We start from the raw sequence: 11,698 nt of genomic DNA, 5'->3' as shown, positions 1-11,698 counted from the left end.
TTTTTTTCGTATCACCTCACCTCTGTGGAGGTTCCAAGCGAGCTGAGGGATACTAAAATGTAACGTGAAAACACGACAGACTGCTGATTGGTCAGAGAGAATCGTCACTATTCACTGCATCATCATTGTGTGCGCCAGACAGAGGCCAGCAACAGAAAGTTTTATATTTTACAGTTTTCGTATGGAATTTCATCACTAAATCCACTTCTGAGAAGTTTTGAGGCGAGAAATCAACTGTGTAGATTTCGAATATTGACAGTTATAGGAATATTTTCGGAGTTGAGTAGCTCTGCAAGTGGCTGCGGGAGAAGCCTGTGCCAACCCGCGGGAGGAGCGTGTGAGGCCGGCCAGCCGCCCGCTCACAGAGCCCTCTGCTCCCGCCGTCACACAGACCGCTGCAGCAACAACGGCAGAGGAAAACACAGCTGGAAGGTTTTCATACCGCTTATCTGTCTTACATTCTGAGTAAGGTTGAAAAGTTTTAACTTAAAAAAGAGAAAGCTGTGTGGATCGCTGGTGTGTGTGTCGCATTGAACATAACGTTGCAGTTGTGTGTAGCTATGACGACAAGCTACGCACTATCTCTTGGTACTATCTGTAATGGAAAACGGAGCAGGGCCGAGTAGAGTCGAGTCTATCGATTTGCGCTACGGTAGCATTTTTCGGCAAGGCAGCACAGATCGTCAGAACACCGGCAACAGTTCAACGTTTAGTCCTAAAAGACGATGCAACTCCGACTCTGTTTTGGCCTGGAAATTCACAATCACAACCTGTAAGTATGCTTTATTGGTTGTAAATTATATTTAAAATAAACATGGCAATGTAACTTCACAGACTGTTCAAGTGCGGAGTTGTTGTAAACGTTGGCAAACACAGCTAAAGTCATAGCTATAATGCTAATGTTACACCTGATGTGAAAGCTACTGAGCAAACGTTCAAATTGTTTGCCCAATTTTTATGTAAAATTTAGTTGAAATACGGTGATTTTTGTAGTGGTTTATTGTAAGATGTGGAACAATGATGTTGTGTGGTTGTGGACTTGTGAGTAACTTATACCATCTGCTAGGTTACTGTCGCAGTCTGAAGCAGCTTTGATTTGGATCACACTACCTTGTTTCTTACGACCCGCCCTTCTCTGCTTCTGATTGGTAAGTAGTCCTTACCTGGGAACTGCGCATGCGCAACTCCCAACAAAGATTTTGTAAAAGTAAGATGCATCACTCTGTAGCTCAAGAGCGGAGCGTACAACACAGGGTAAAAAGAGGAGCTGCAGCAATGTGCAGTATGAGATAAAAATTTGGTGTTTTTTCAAAATTAAACCATGTAAACCTGTTCTGGTACAACCCCTAATTAAGATTTAGAACATGAAAATGAGCATAATACCACCTCTTTAACAAAACTGCTTGCTGCAAATCCCTGTCACTGAAGTACTGCAGCTATTGCCGGCCTCAAGTCCAGCTGTACTGTTGCTGGTCTCTGGTCACACACTCCAGCCATCAGACTCCGGCCTTGGTCTCCATTCTTCTCGCCAGCCTCTAGCCCATCCTCCAAAAGGTCTCTGCCAAGGCAGTGGCTCACTACCAGCTATGCAGCTAACCCCTATTTGGGTTTCCTCAACTATCCCTACACAAGCATGCGCCAAAAAGCTCTTGTAAGACGCCTCTCTGACACCAGCAATTCCTAACAAACTAAGCAAGAAAGTCTATTCTAATTCAAATCCAATTAACTCACATCGTGGCCTGATAGCCACTCGACATGCAGAGTGCCAGCTCTTTGTTTGGAAGACAAAGCATAACAGGTGCTGCTTGCCAACAGGTGCCTCTTTTTTGCTAGTCACTTTTCCACACCAAAAGCAAGATCAATAAGGCCATCTGGTTTTTTAAATGGCAGTACGAGATCAGCCCAGAAAAGCAAATCTTTTCACAGATACAGCAAGTGTAAAAGTTATTCAGTGCATCCACAAGGCTTACATGAACAAAATGTCCTCCTTTTTCCTCATTGCCTCAAACACCAACACTCAAAATGGGACAAAAGATTAGCATAAATAGAAACTTAAAAGAAGGGAAAACAGCATACGCACACTCACAAAATTTCACGACTTATATCAGGGTAACTTTCAGTTGTTAGAAATACGATTAACAATGCCAACACAGATTATTCCAAATTTGTGAGTGACCAACACTTTTGGACGTGTACTAGAAGCCAGAAAGAAACGAATCACACAAAACTGTTCAAAGCTGCATCTTAGCCCGTCCCTTCACAGATAAATCTGCTGGATGGATACATGTTGAGCCTCTGGGCTTTGATCACGTGCATTACTGGTATGAATGCTTCCATGTCCAGACTGGCCCAGGCAGACCAACAGAGGACACCCAATGCCTCATGACCAGTCCTGGTCCATCGTTCAGATTAATATAGGCCTTTTTCACTGTCGACATTTTGACTTGTCATAATAGGAAAAGCACAGGTGTTAACTTATAACATTAACAATAATGTGGCCTATTGATTTAGGGAGGGCGGGGCATCCATGATCCGATGGGAAATTAAAGTGAAACTTTAATTAAAAAGACCTTTTGCACAGGAATCCTTTCACGTTGTCAACACAAGTGTGACTAACAACATTGTTATTGCTTCAACACATTGTATTAATTGGTGGAACAGAACCATCATTAATGTTATTGGCTCCACCTGCTGTGACAAGTCAGAATGTTTGTGAATCATGTTTAGTTAGGTATAATAAAGAAACAAGAGTTAACAAGAATTTTTTATTCAGCTTCTACAAAGGGGTATGACCAACATACCAGACCACATGATTTCTGTTTTCTTCAAAAATTATATGAAAATAAACAAAGTTGCCAATCTTTTCATGACATGTAACTACCCACTAACCTACAGTAGTGGAGGAAGTACTCAGATCTTAAGAAAGAAGAAAAATATAAAGTCCTACATTCACAATTTTGAAATAAAACTACATAGGTCTTAGCATCAAAGTATTCATCATGCAGTAAGGCACATATTAGAACAATACATATGACATATATGATATTACTGAATTATAATTAGACCTATTACTTACATAACTTTAATGCCGTAGCTGGTGAAGGTAGAGCTAATTTTAAACATTTAACATAATACGTTTGGTAGCTTGTGTATTTTCAATCTGGGGATCGATAAAGTCTTAATCTTAACGTATAATAATGCATAATCATTAATTTATTTACTACATTTTGTATTATTAATCTGAATCTGCAAAGTAAGTAAAAAGTATAATAGAAGTATTAAGTAGCAGAAAATGGAAACACTCCTGAAAAGTACAAGTACCTCAAAATTGTATTTTGTACTTGAGTAAATTTATTAAGTTTTACTTTTCACCACTACTAAGTTAAAAGTGCTGTTTATGTGTACTTTATAATGACCACTTGAGTGTTGTATGGTAGGCTACAAGAAGTTTGTATTTGTTCTTTTATTTCAATTAAAAACACTCCGAAAAACATAGCTGAATGTCAAACTGTCTTGGTTTCATCGGATAATTCGATAAAAAACGATTAAAGTTAACTAAAGCTAGAACAAAGTATTTGTAAGCACATAGCCTATTGGTGACCTGTAAGAGACCTTAAAAACTTCTCATTGTAAAATATTGATTTATGTTAATTACAAGGGCGTCACTTTGTGTTGAAAAGTGGTGGGGACATAGTCGCTCAGATTAGGGGTGTGAAGAGACACTTGAAGAGAAACTTAAAACAGTGTTTTAAAGATATCCTCAATTCTGAGATGTATGAGCAGGGGGTCTGGGGGCACATCCCTCAGGAAATTTTGGATCATTAAACACTTAATTTCCTGTATTCTGGTGAACGTTTCTGCACCAACGTGACATTTCAATATATATAAATATAATAGAATCTAAGTCAGTGCAGCTCTCAGGCGTTTTGTGCTGCTTTCAGATCTGTTTTTCCCAACTTTTCTCATGTAATATCATCGCTGCTGAGGCAACACATATGTAGGCATGATTTAGTCCTCTTTTGTCAGAAGAATCAGAAGGAGCTTTATTGCCAAGTAGTGTTTTACACATACGAGGAATTTGCTATGGTGATAAGGTGCTACACGTAGACAAACATACAGTCGACATAAATAAATGTCATGTTCAAAGGGAAAGAACGTATAACTTAACACAAAATAAACTGTCAAGAAGTTGTTATAGTTACTGATTGGTGCAGCACGTTTTTGGGTCATTTTAAAATCAGCAGCTTGTTTTGGGTTTCTTTTAGCTTTTTTTGGATACTGCACCTATTTTAATTGCATTGCATGTTTTCTTAATGTGCAAATAAACTTTTCTAAAAGCATTTTCATTTGTTATTTAACTGCAAGCGACACGTTTTAAACAAAGTATGCTTTAAAAAAGTGATGGGGACAAAATCAGCGATTTCAGAAAGAGGTGGGGACATGTCCCCAGCATCCACAGTGTAAATGACACCTATGGTTAATTAATTAATTATATTAAATATTTTAAATGCAGCCTGAGGTATTGTTTTTCTCATTTACTTACCTGTGAAACTTGGTGAGCATTACTGTGAGTAAACAAGCATTGATAGAGTTATTTAATCTATTATTTCATCAGGGAAAGGCAGTGCTCTGCATTGTGAAGTTAAATAAAAGTGAAATTTAGTCATTACATTTTTTTCCACAATTTCCATGGGACTTACTCCAGGAAGCTAATGCGGCTCACCTCCCCACATTTACCCAAAGACCTGGGGGATCTGAGTCTGTGCAGGGTTTGAGGACTGATGATAGTAGTAAGACCACCACTCTGTCTTTAAATAACTGCTAGATTGACAGGACAAAACAGCGCACAACTTCTTCCTCTTGCACCATAAAAGGACCATAAAAGGGTCTTTCTGGTCGTTAAAATGTTTTATAATTGTTAATAATATAATAATATTTACCACACTGGTTTAATGAGGATGCTAAAATGTTCTTTAAAAAAGCCTCCATGTTGAATACCCACATATTTCAATATCCTATCTCTTTGAGCTCTTTGAAGCAACATGTGAATGTGACCTACTGACCAAAGTACATTATACTGTATATGATATTAATACATACTGAAATACATCATCTTTATGTGCAAAATCAGTGCCACAATTACAAAGTGTGGCTTATCACATATCATTAACTAAATATACAACAGGTCCTGGAGAAAGGAATGGTGTCCTGCTTTGTCCTGCCAGCAATTATTTGAAGAGAGAGTGATGTTAAGTGACTGGGGCCACAGTTACTACTACTACTAGTATAATAGTCGACGATCAAGTAATATGTCTTTTTTAAATACTGTCACTTGAGTTTAAATTTATGTTTAATGATGTTGTTTCACATTATCAAAGTCGGTAAACAGAAGCGGTAAGAAGAAAAATGTAGCAAGCGTTTTTTTTGCCTTTTTTGTTGAAAAGTAAAAAGTACGTATAAACTTCTTGTACCATACTACACACAAAAAGTACTCATTCTAAAGGGCACATTAACAGCAATTAGTTTAGAAATATTGTAACATTTACTCAAGTACAAAGTACAATTTTAGGTACTCTACCGAAGTTTTTCCCTTTTTTGCAACTTTATATTTCTACATTTCAGAGGGAAATATTGAACTTTTTACACCACTAGATTTCTAGATAGCCTACTAAATAGCTTTAGTTACTTTGTAGGTTCAGATAAATAATACAAAATGTAATCAATAAATAAATGACTATGTATTAGTAAAGTTTAAGATGAAGACTTTATTAATAATATTAATCTCTGGGAGAGAAATTTAAAGGCTATCCAGCAGTATGTAAATGTTTAAAATTAGCTCCACCTTTACCAGCTGCAACATTAAAGTTATGTACACATGCATTGATTTGTTATTAACAGGCCTAATTACAATTCAGTAATCTCACATATATTGTTCTGAAATGTGCTATACTGCATAATTAGTACTTTTGCTTTTGGTTAAGAATTATAGAATATTTCAACAGCTTTTAAATTTATAAAAAAAGGAATGAGTCAAAAAAAAACAATGTTTTCAAATGTGTGGACACAAATTACAACACAAGAAAAAAAAATAGCAACACAGTTTACTAAATTACAAAAAAGGGATTATTCAGCTTCAGACATCACCATTTTTACAGCCTGTAAAGTTGTTTAAAAATACTGTAAATGATATGTAGACTGTCAGGTTCTTTTATTTTCATATAACTTTTGAAGAAAACAGAAATCAAGTGGACTGGTATGTTGGTAAATGTCAAATAAGGTAGTAAATGGCCCCACATTGAATTTCTCAGTGTACCCAACAGGGCAGGATGAAGGAGAACACAGTTGCTCCCTCTAGAGGCAGTAAGTGTAGCTGTGCAATTTCCAACACATTTCTATCCCCCCTCTGTAGAAGCTGAAAAAAATCCTTTGTTAACTCAACAAGATTCACAGACATTTTTCACAGAAGACATTTTGACTTACATCAGGGTGAGCCTGTAACATTAATGATGGCTCTGTTACACCAATGCAATGTGTAGCAGAAATTCCCTAAATCAATAGGCCACATTATTGTTAATGTTATAAGTTAACACCTGAAAAAGGCCTATATTAATCTGAACGATGGACCAGGACTGGTCATGAGGCATTGGGTGTCCTCTGTTGGTCTGCCTGGGCCAGTCTGGACATGGAAGCATTCATACTAGTAATGCACATGATCAAAGCCCAGAGGCTCAACATGTATCCATCCAGCAGATTTATCTGTGAAGGGACGGGCTAAGATGCTGCTTTGAACAGTTTTGTGTAATTTAGTTTAATTTACAGAGATTGTTTCTGACTGTCACTACTCCTTCTGGCTTCTAGTACACGTCCAAAAGTGTTGGTCACTCACAGATTTGGAATAATCTGTGTGGACATTGTTAATCGGATTTCCCACAACATAAACGTATTCTGATGAAAGTCATGTTGTTTTACTTTGTGCTTTTAGAAGTGTGCATATGCTGTTTCCCCTTTTGTCAGTGCTGGTGTTTGTGGTAATGAGGAAATCAAAATTACAAACTAAAAATCTGGATCTCTGGCCAAAATGAGGGAGGCTTGTAAACGTAAGCCTTGTGGATGGACTAAATGACTGTTACAGTTGCTGTATTCGTGAAATGATTTGCCTTTATGGTGTGATCTTGTACTTGCGTTTTCACAAACCAGATGACCTTATTGATCGGGCACATAGATAAACTGGAATGATAATCATAATTGTAGCAGTGGGTGCTGAGCAGGAACATGGGGGCAGTACGTGGCTTGCAACCACAAATCCACATTCTACAGCTCCGGAGGCAGAAACACCTGCAGAAAGCGACAGAAGGAGAGAGGAGAGGCACAAGAAAGCAGAAGAAAAAGAAGAAGTTGAGATAGTAAATATGCATTAACGTGATAAGAATGCATACAGATGCAGAGGGAGAGGAGCTCAGTGCATCATGGGAAGTCTCCCGCCAGTCTAAGCCTATAGCAGCATAACTAAGGGATGGTTCAGGGATAACCCGAGTCAGCCCTTACTATAAATTTTATCAACCAGGAAAGTCTTAAGCCTACTGTTAAACGTGGGGCTGGTGTCAGCCTCCCAAACCCAAACTGAGACCTGGTTTCACAGGAGAGGAGCTTGATAGCTCTGGCTTCCAACTTACTTTTAGAGACTCTAGGAGCCACAAGTAACCCTGCATTCTAGGAATGCAATACTAGTTTTTCTGCATCATTTTGAGCCTGATTTGTGTAATGTTATGTAGGTGAAAAAAGGCAGTCCTTGAAATCTGTTTTATATGGGAGTTAAAGGACATATCCTGATCTCCAAGATTCCTTAGTGGAGCTGGAGGCCAGGGCGATGCCATCTAGAGTAACTATATGTTTAGATGATGTGTCTCAAAAGATTTATTTAGGCTAACATATTCTCCATGTAAGACAAATAAATAAATATTATAATCTGAAAATAAATAATTTCCTAATACAGCTTTATGACAGACTCTGCATTTAATTTTCATATTTTTTTTTGTTCAGCAGTGCTGTCAGATTTTATCAGGTTTTTATACACAGCTCCTCCTCCGTTTGATTCAATTAACTGAAGTGGTCGGGGGGCAGACACCGTCACTCTGAGGTTTTGAGTAGGTAATTGCTCTAAATAAGCGCAGAGAAGCATGTAGGACTTCAACTTTGCCTGCTGGTCTCAACTCAACTGGTTTGTCTTGGATTTGGTCCACCAATGAACTCGGTCAGATTTCTAGATGTGAGAGCTGCTCCATCCAAAATGGGATGAATGCCGTCTCTCCTAATCTAACCAGCTCTACACCAGAAAGTCCAGTAATTATCTACAAAGCACACATTGTGTGCTGGACATCACATTGACAGCCAGCGGTGGAATGATGATATGTGGCTAAACATGTAATCAATGATCAGATTTTACAGGGGCCCAGAGTCCACACGCTATATTTTGACAGTTCCACAAGCTATAAATGTGATTATTCCCTTCTTTGTTTATATTATATTTATTTAACTTTAAGAGAAAATGTATTATGGAAAATCATTTCACTTTGGCTTGCTCTCAAGAAAACTGTCAAATATTTCAATCTTATTATTAGATAAATCCAGGAATCTGTGGGAAGGATTTTTTTCTGCTGTTACTCTGCTGTTAGCACATGAGCGGTCACATGTAGTGAAGCCTCACAGGCATGAGATCACCACTGATCCATGTGGTAACAGAGCTCATAATGACTTTGTCTTGAGAGTCAATTGCTTTCTATTAAAGTAACTGAGGGGTGGACTCCCTGCTGGTTTTTACTTTACAAATGTAATGTAGCTTTTCTATTTTCCAGCTCTATATAAAAGAATAACATGAATAACTGTATCAATGTTATCTTGTTTCAGGATATATAAATATCATTTACCTTGTGTTACTTGAAGATGCTGTGTGGAGTGCCTAATTAGACTAGATGTGACTCATATTTCTTCTGACTTCATGAGAAAAGTCAGATTAAACAAGCGAGAGGAAAACAACAGTTGTGGAACTTGATACAAAACATTTATGTTCAATAAAGTGAAACTTTCTGATTACTGCCAGAATCAATCACCTCATTTCTGTCCTCCTTAGAGTGAAACTTTGGATGTAAAGGAGGATGTTTCTCATAAACTGAGCTCTGCATTGCTGCGAGCCGATTCTTAGAGCTGCAGCAGCCTGAGGCGGACATCAGTATACCGAGGAATGACTGAGTAAACAAAAGGATGCTATTGATTTGCCATGCACACACTCATCTTGTGACAACCATGCATAAGTAGCTTTAATGTCAAGAACAGGCATGACTGGAGCTTTGATCACAGATCTCACCACTCTCTCCATCCTAAACCAGACTTCACGTCAGGTGCGTTTTGATTTGCACTGGGAAGAAAACATCCACTGATTTTCCAATAATGCACAATATTATCCTGCTTCAGGCCTGTTTGTTACTTTGTGTTCATTTGAATAATTAACATTCACTTTATCCATCTTTTGCACCCTTTTCTCCATTTTAGGTTACTGTACACACTCCTGAGTGCTTCATTGGAGATATTGCATCTATATCAGGAAATCAGAAAAAGTTGATTTTTTAATTTGTGGTTCACAAGTAAAAACATTGTTAGCTCAGGTGAGAATATAAAGTTTAATAATAATATCAAAACAGTTCTTGGAAAAGACAACAATAATTACGAAAACAGTACTCATATCTGTTCTTACAGTTGAACAGAGGGGGCGGTGCCAGTTTGCAGACTCCCAATGATGTCAGAGGTGAGAAGAAACTTTATGGTAATTCAGGTCTGAGGCTTTCTTAAAGAGACTGACGAGACGTTTGCTAAGTCTGTCTGGGAGTTGTGTTGGGGTTCAGGACTGCTGGGTGTGGATCAGGGTTCAGAGAGAAGAGACACACAACCAAATCCAGGATGACGACTCTGAACCTGGTGCTGCTGGTGTTGGCATTTATATCTGCCACTGCGACAAGTGAGTACATCTGAATCAGGTCAATTTCCTGACAAGACCATAACATACGTTTTTTCTTTCTAAGACTAAATATATAGTTTAATAAGTAATCATCAGCCCTGCTATCAAAAAAGTGAAATAATTTTTCAATGTACATGTAATCCACTAGAAAACAACTTTTTGTCACTGTGCATCTACATTGAGTTTGTTTTCTATTTCATTTTACACAAAAGATTTAAAAACAAGAGAAACTGCAAAGGGATAAAGTGGAAATACACTATTCTCCCCTTTAGTTTAAAAAAAACAAAGTTTAAATGCTAAGGCTGTGTCTAAATAATTTGTTAAGATGAAGCTTTTGTGTTTGATGTAAGACCTTTATACCAACACAGTTTAGCAACACTGAAAGTGATTCATTTTAATTTCTACTCTGCACTCTGTTAAAGAGAGAGAAAATGAGTCAATGATGCCAATTTTACACGAATACAATATGTTTTATGCCAATTTACATACGTGAGAATAGGCAAAAATATTTTTCAAGGCGTGTGCTATAACTCAGAATACTGTACTGTAATTCATTATCTTTTCTTTTAAAACTTGTAAATGTGAAAATAATAAACATTAAGTAATACCAAAGTAATAAACAGCAAATAGCTTGGTACTGATAATGGTTATAGCTGGGTAATATTTATTAATATATGTAACAGCGTAAGGAGGGGCCAAAAACAAAGGTTTACAATGGGGAAACACATTTGAAGATAGCAATGATATAAATAGGTCCCTTTATGTTTTAATAATATTAAAGGTTACTATCAGCATCATACCTTCAAAATCACATGAAAATTCTTGGAAGTCAAAATTGGTAATAAATACCATATTTTAACACTAAAGCTAAAGACACTAAAGAAAAAACCTGCGGTAGTTTGTGTGTAATAACCATTACTCAGGGCTGCCAAAATGCTAAACCACCAGCATTATGACAGTTATTACCAATTTTGACTTTCAAAACGTTTTCATGTGATTTCAAAGGTATTTTGCTGATAACAGCCGATAATAGTGTGAAAACATCAACATTTCTATCATTATGTTCAAAACCTGCATGATTATCATGGAAAAATTGTGCCCCTTTTAAAAAGCAACTCTACTTAAATATGTAGTTAATGGTATAACCAATATCTCTCACAAACAAAAATATAAATATCATATTAACTAACTGACAAAAAACTGAAAAACTGAAACATAGTTTTGCAGTTAAGGAATAGATTGTAAAGATAAAATAGCTTTCTAAAAATCTTAACATGCTTTGCAAATGTTGCCTCACTTGAAATTCTTTGGATTATTTCTTAGCGATTGTGTTGGTTGGTGATGATACTTCGAAGAATAACATGATGTTGCATGATGGGGCTTCTTTTCCTGAAGAGTTTGTAATACTATATCTTTTCCAGAGCCGAGAAGTAAGTTCACAAGTTACCGCTCATGGAACTCAAAAATGTATCCGGTGTGGAGAGATGGAGACTGGAGATTCAGGAACTCTTGGCTTGGTGAGGCTCATTCCTCTATTTCTAAAAACAGAAATGCTATCAAAAGATTTTCTCTGCCATTTAATCTAAAGATGTTCTTTCCAGGTGGTGAAGTAACTTTCGATCTCAAAAATGATGCACCCACTCTGACTGGAGCAAGAGTGACCTTCTCTATTAATCTTAATTTCCCACC

At 37.2% G+C, this 11,698-nt stretch overlaps 1 long non-coding RNA gene across 1 annotated transcript; it reads left to right on the top strand.

Moving 5' to 3' along the window:
• Nucleotides 1-1,100: 1,100 nt before the first annotated feature.
• On the top strand, nucleotides 1,101-11,692 carry LOC123956765. Its single transcript, XR_006821625.1, has 6 exons — nucleotides 1,101-1,148; nucleotides 9,128-9,395; nucleotides 9,547-9,659; nucleotides 9,751-10,009; nucleotides 11,431-11,526; nucleotides 11,611-11,692. It is a non-coding gene; the product is annotated as an uncharacterized LOC123956765 (long non-coding RNA).
• The last annotated feature ends 6 nt before the right edge of the window (nucleotides 11,693-11,698 follow it).

This window comes from Micropterus dolomieu, linkage group LG18 (genome assembly GCF_021292245.1).
Source record: "Micropterus dolomieu isolate WLL.071019.BEF.003 ecotype Adirondacks linkage group LG18, ASM2129224v1, whole genome shotgun sequence".
In the NCBI taxonomy this organism is placed as follows: Eukaryota; Metazoa; Chordata; class Actinopteri; order Centrarchiformes; family Centrarchidae; genus Micropterus; species Micropterus dolomieu.
This window is presented reverse-complemented; position numbering and strand designations above follow the sequence as displayed.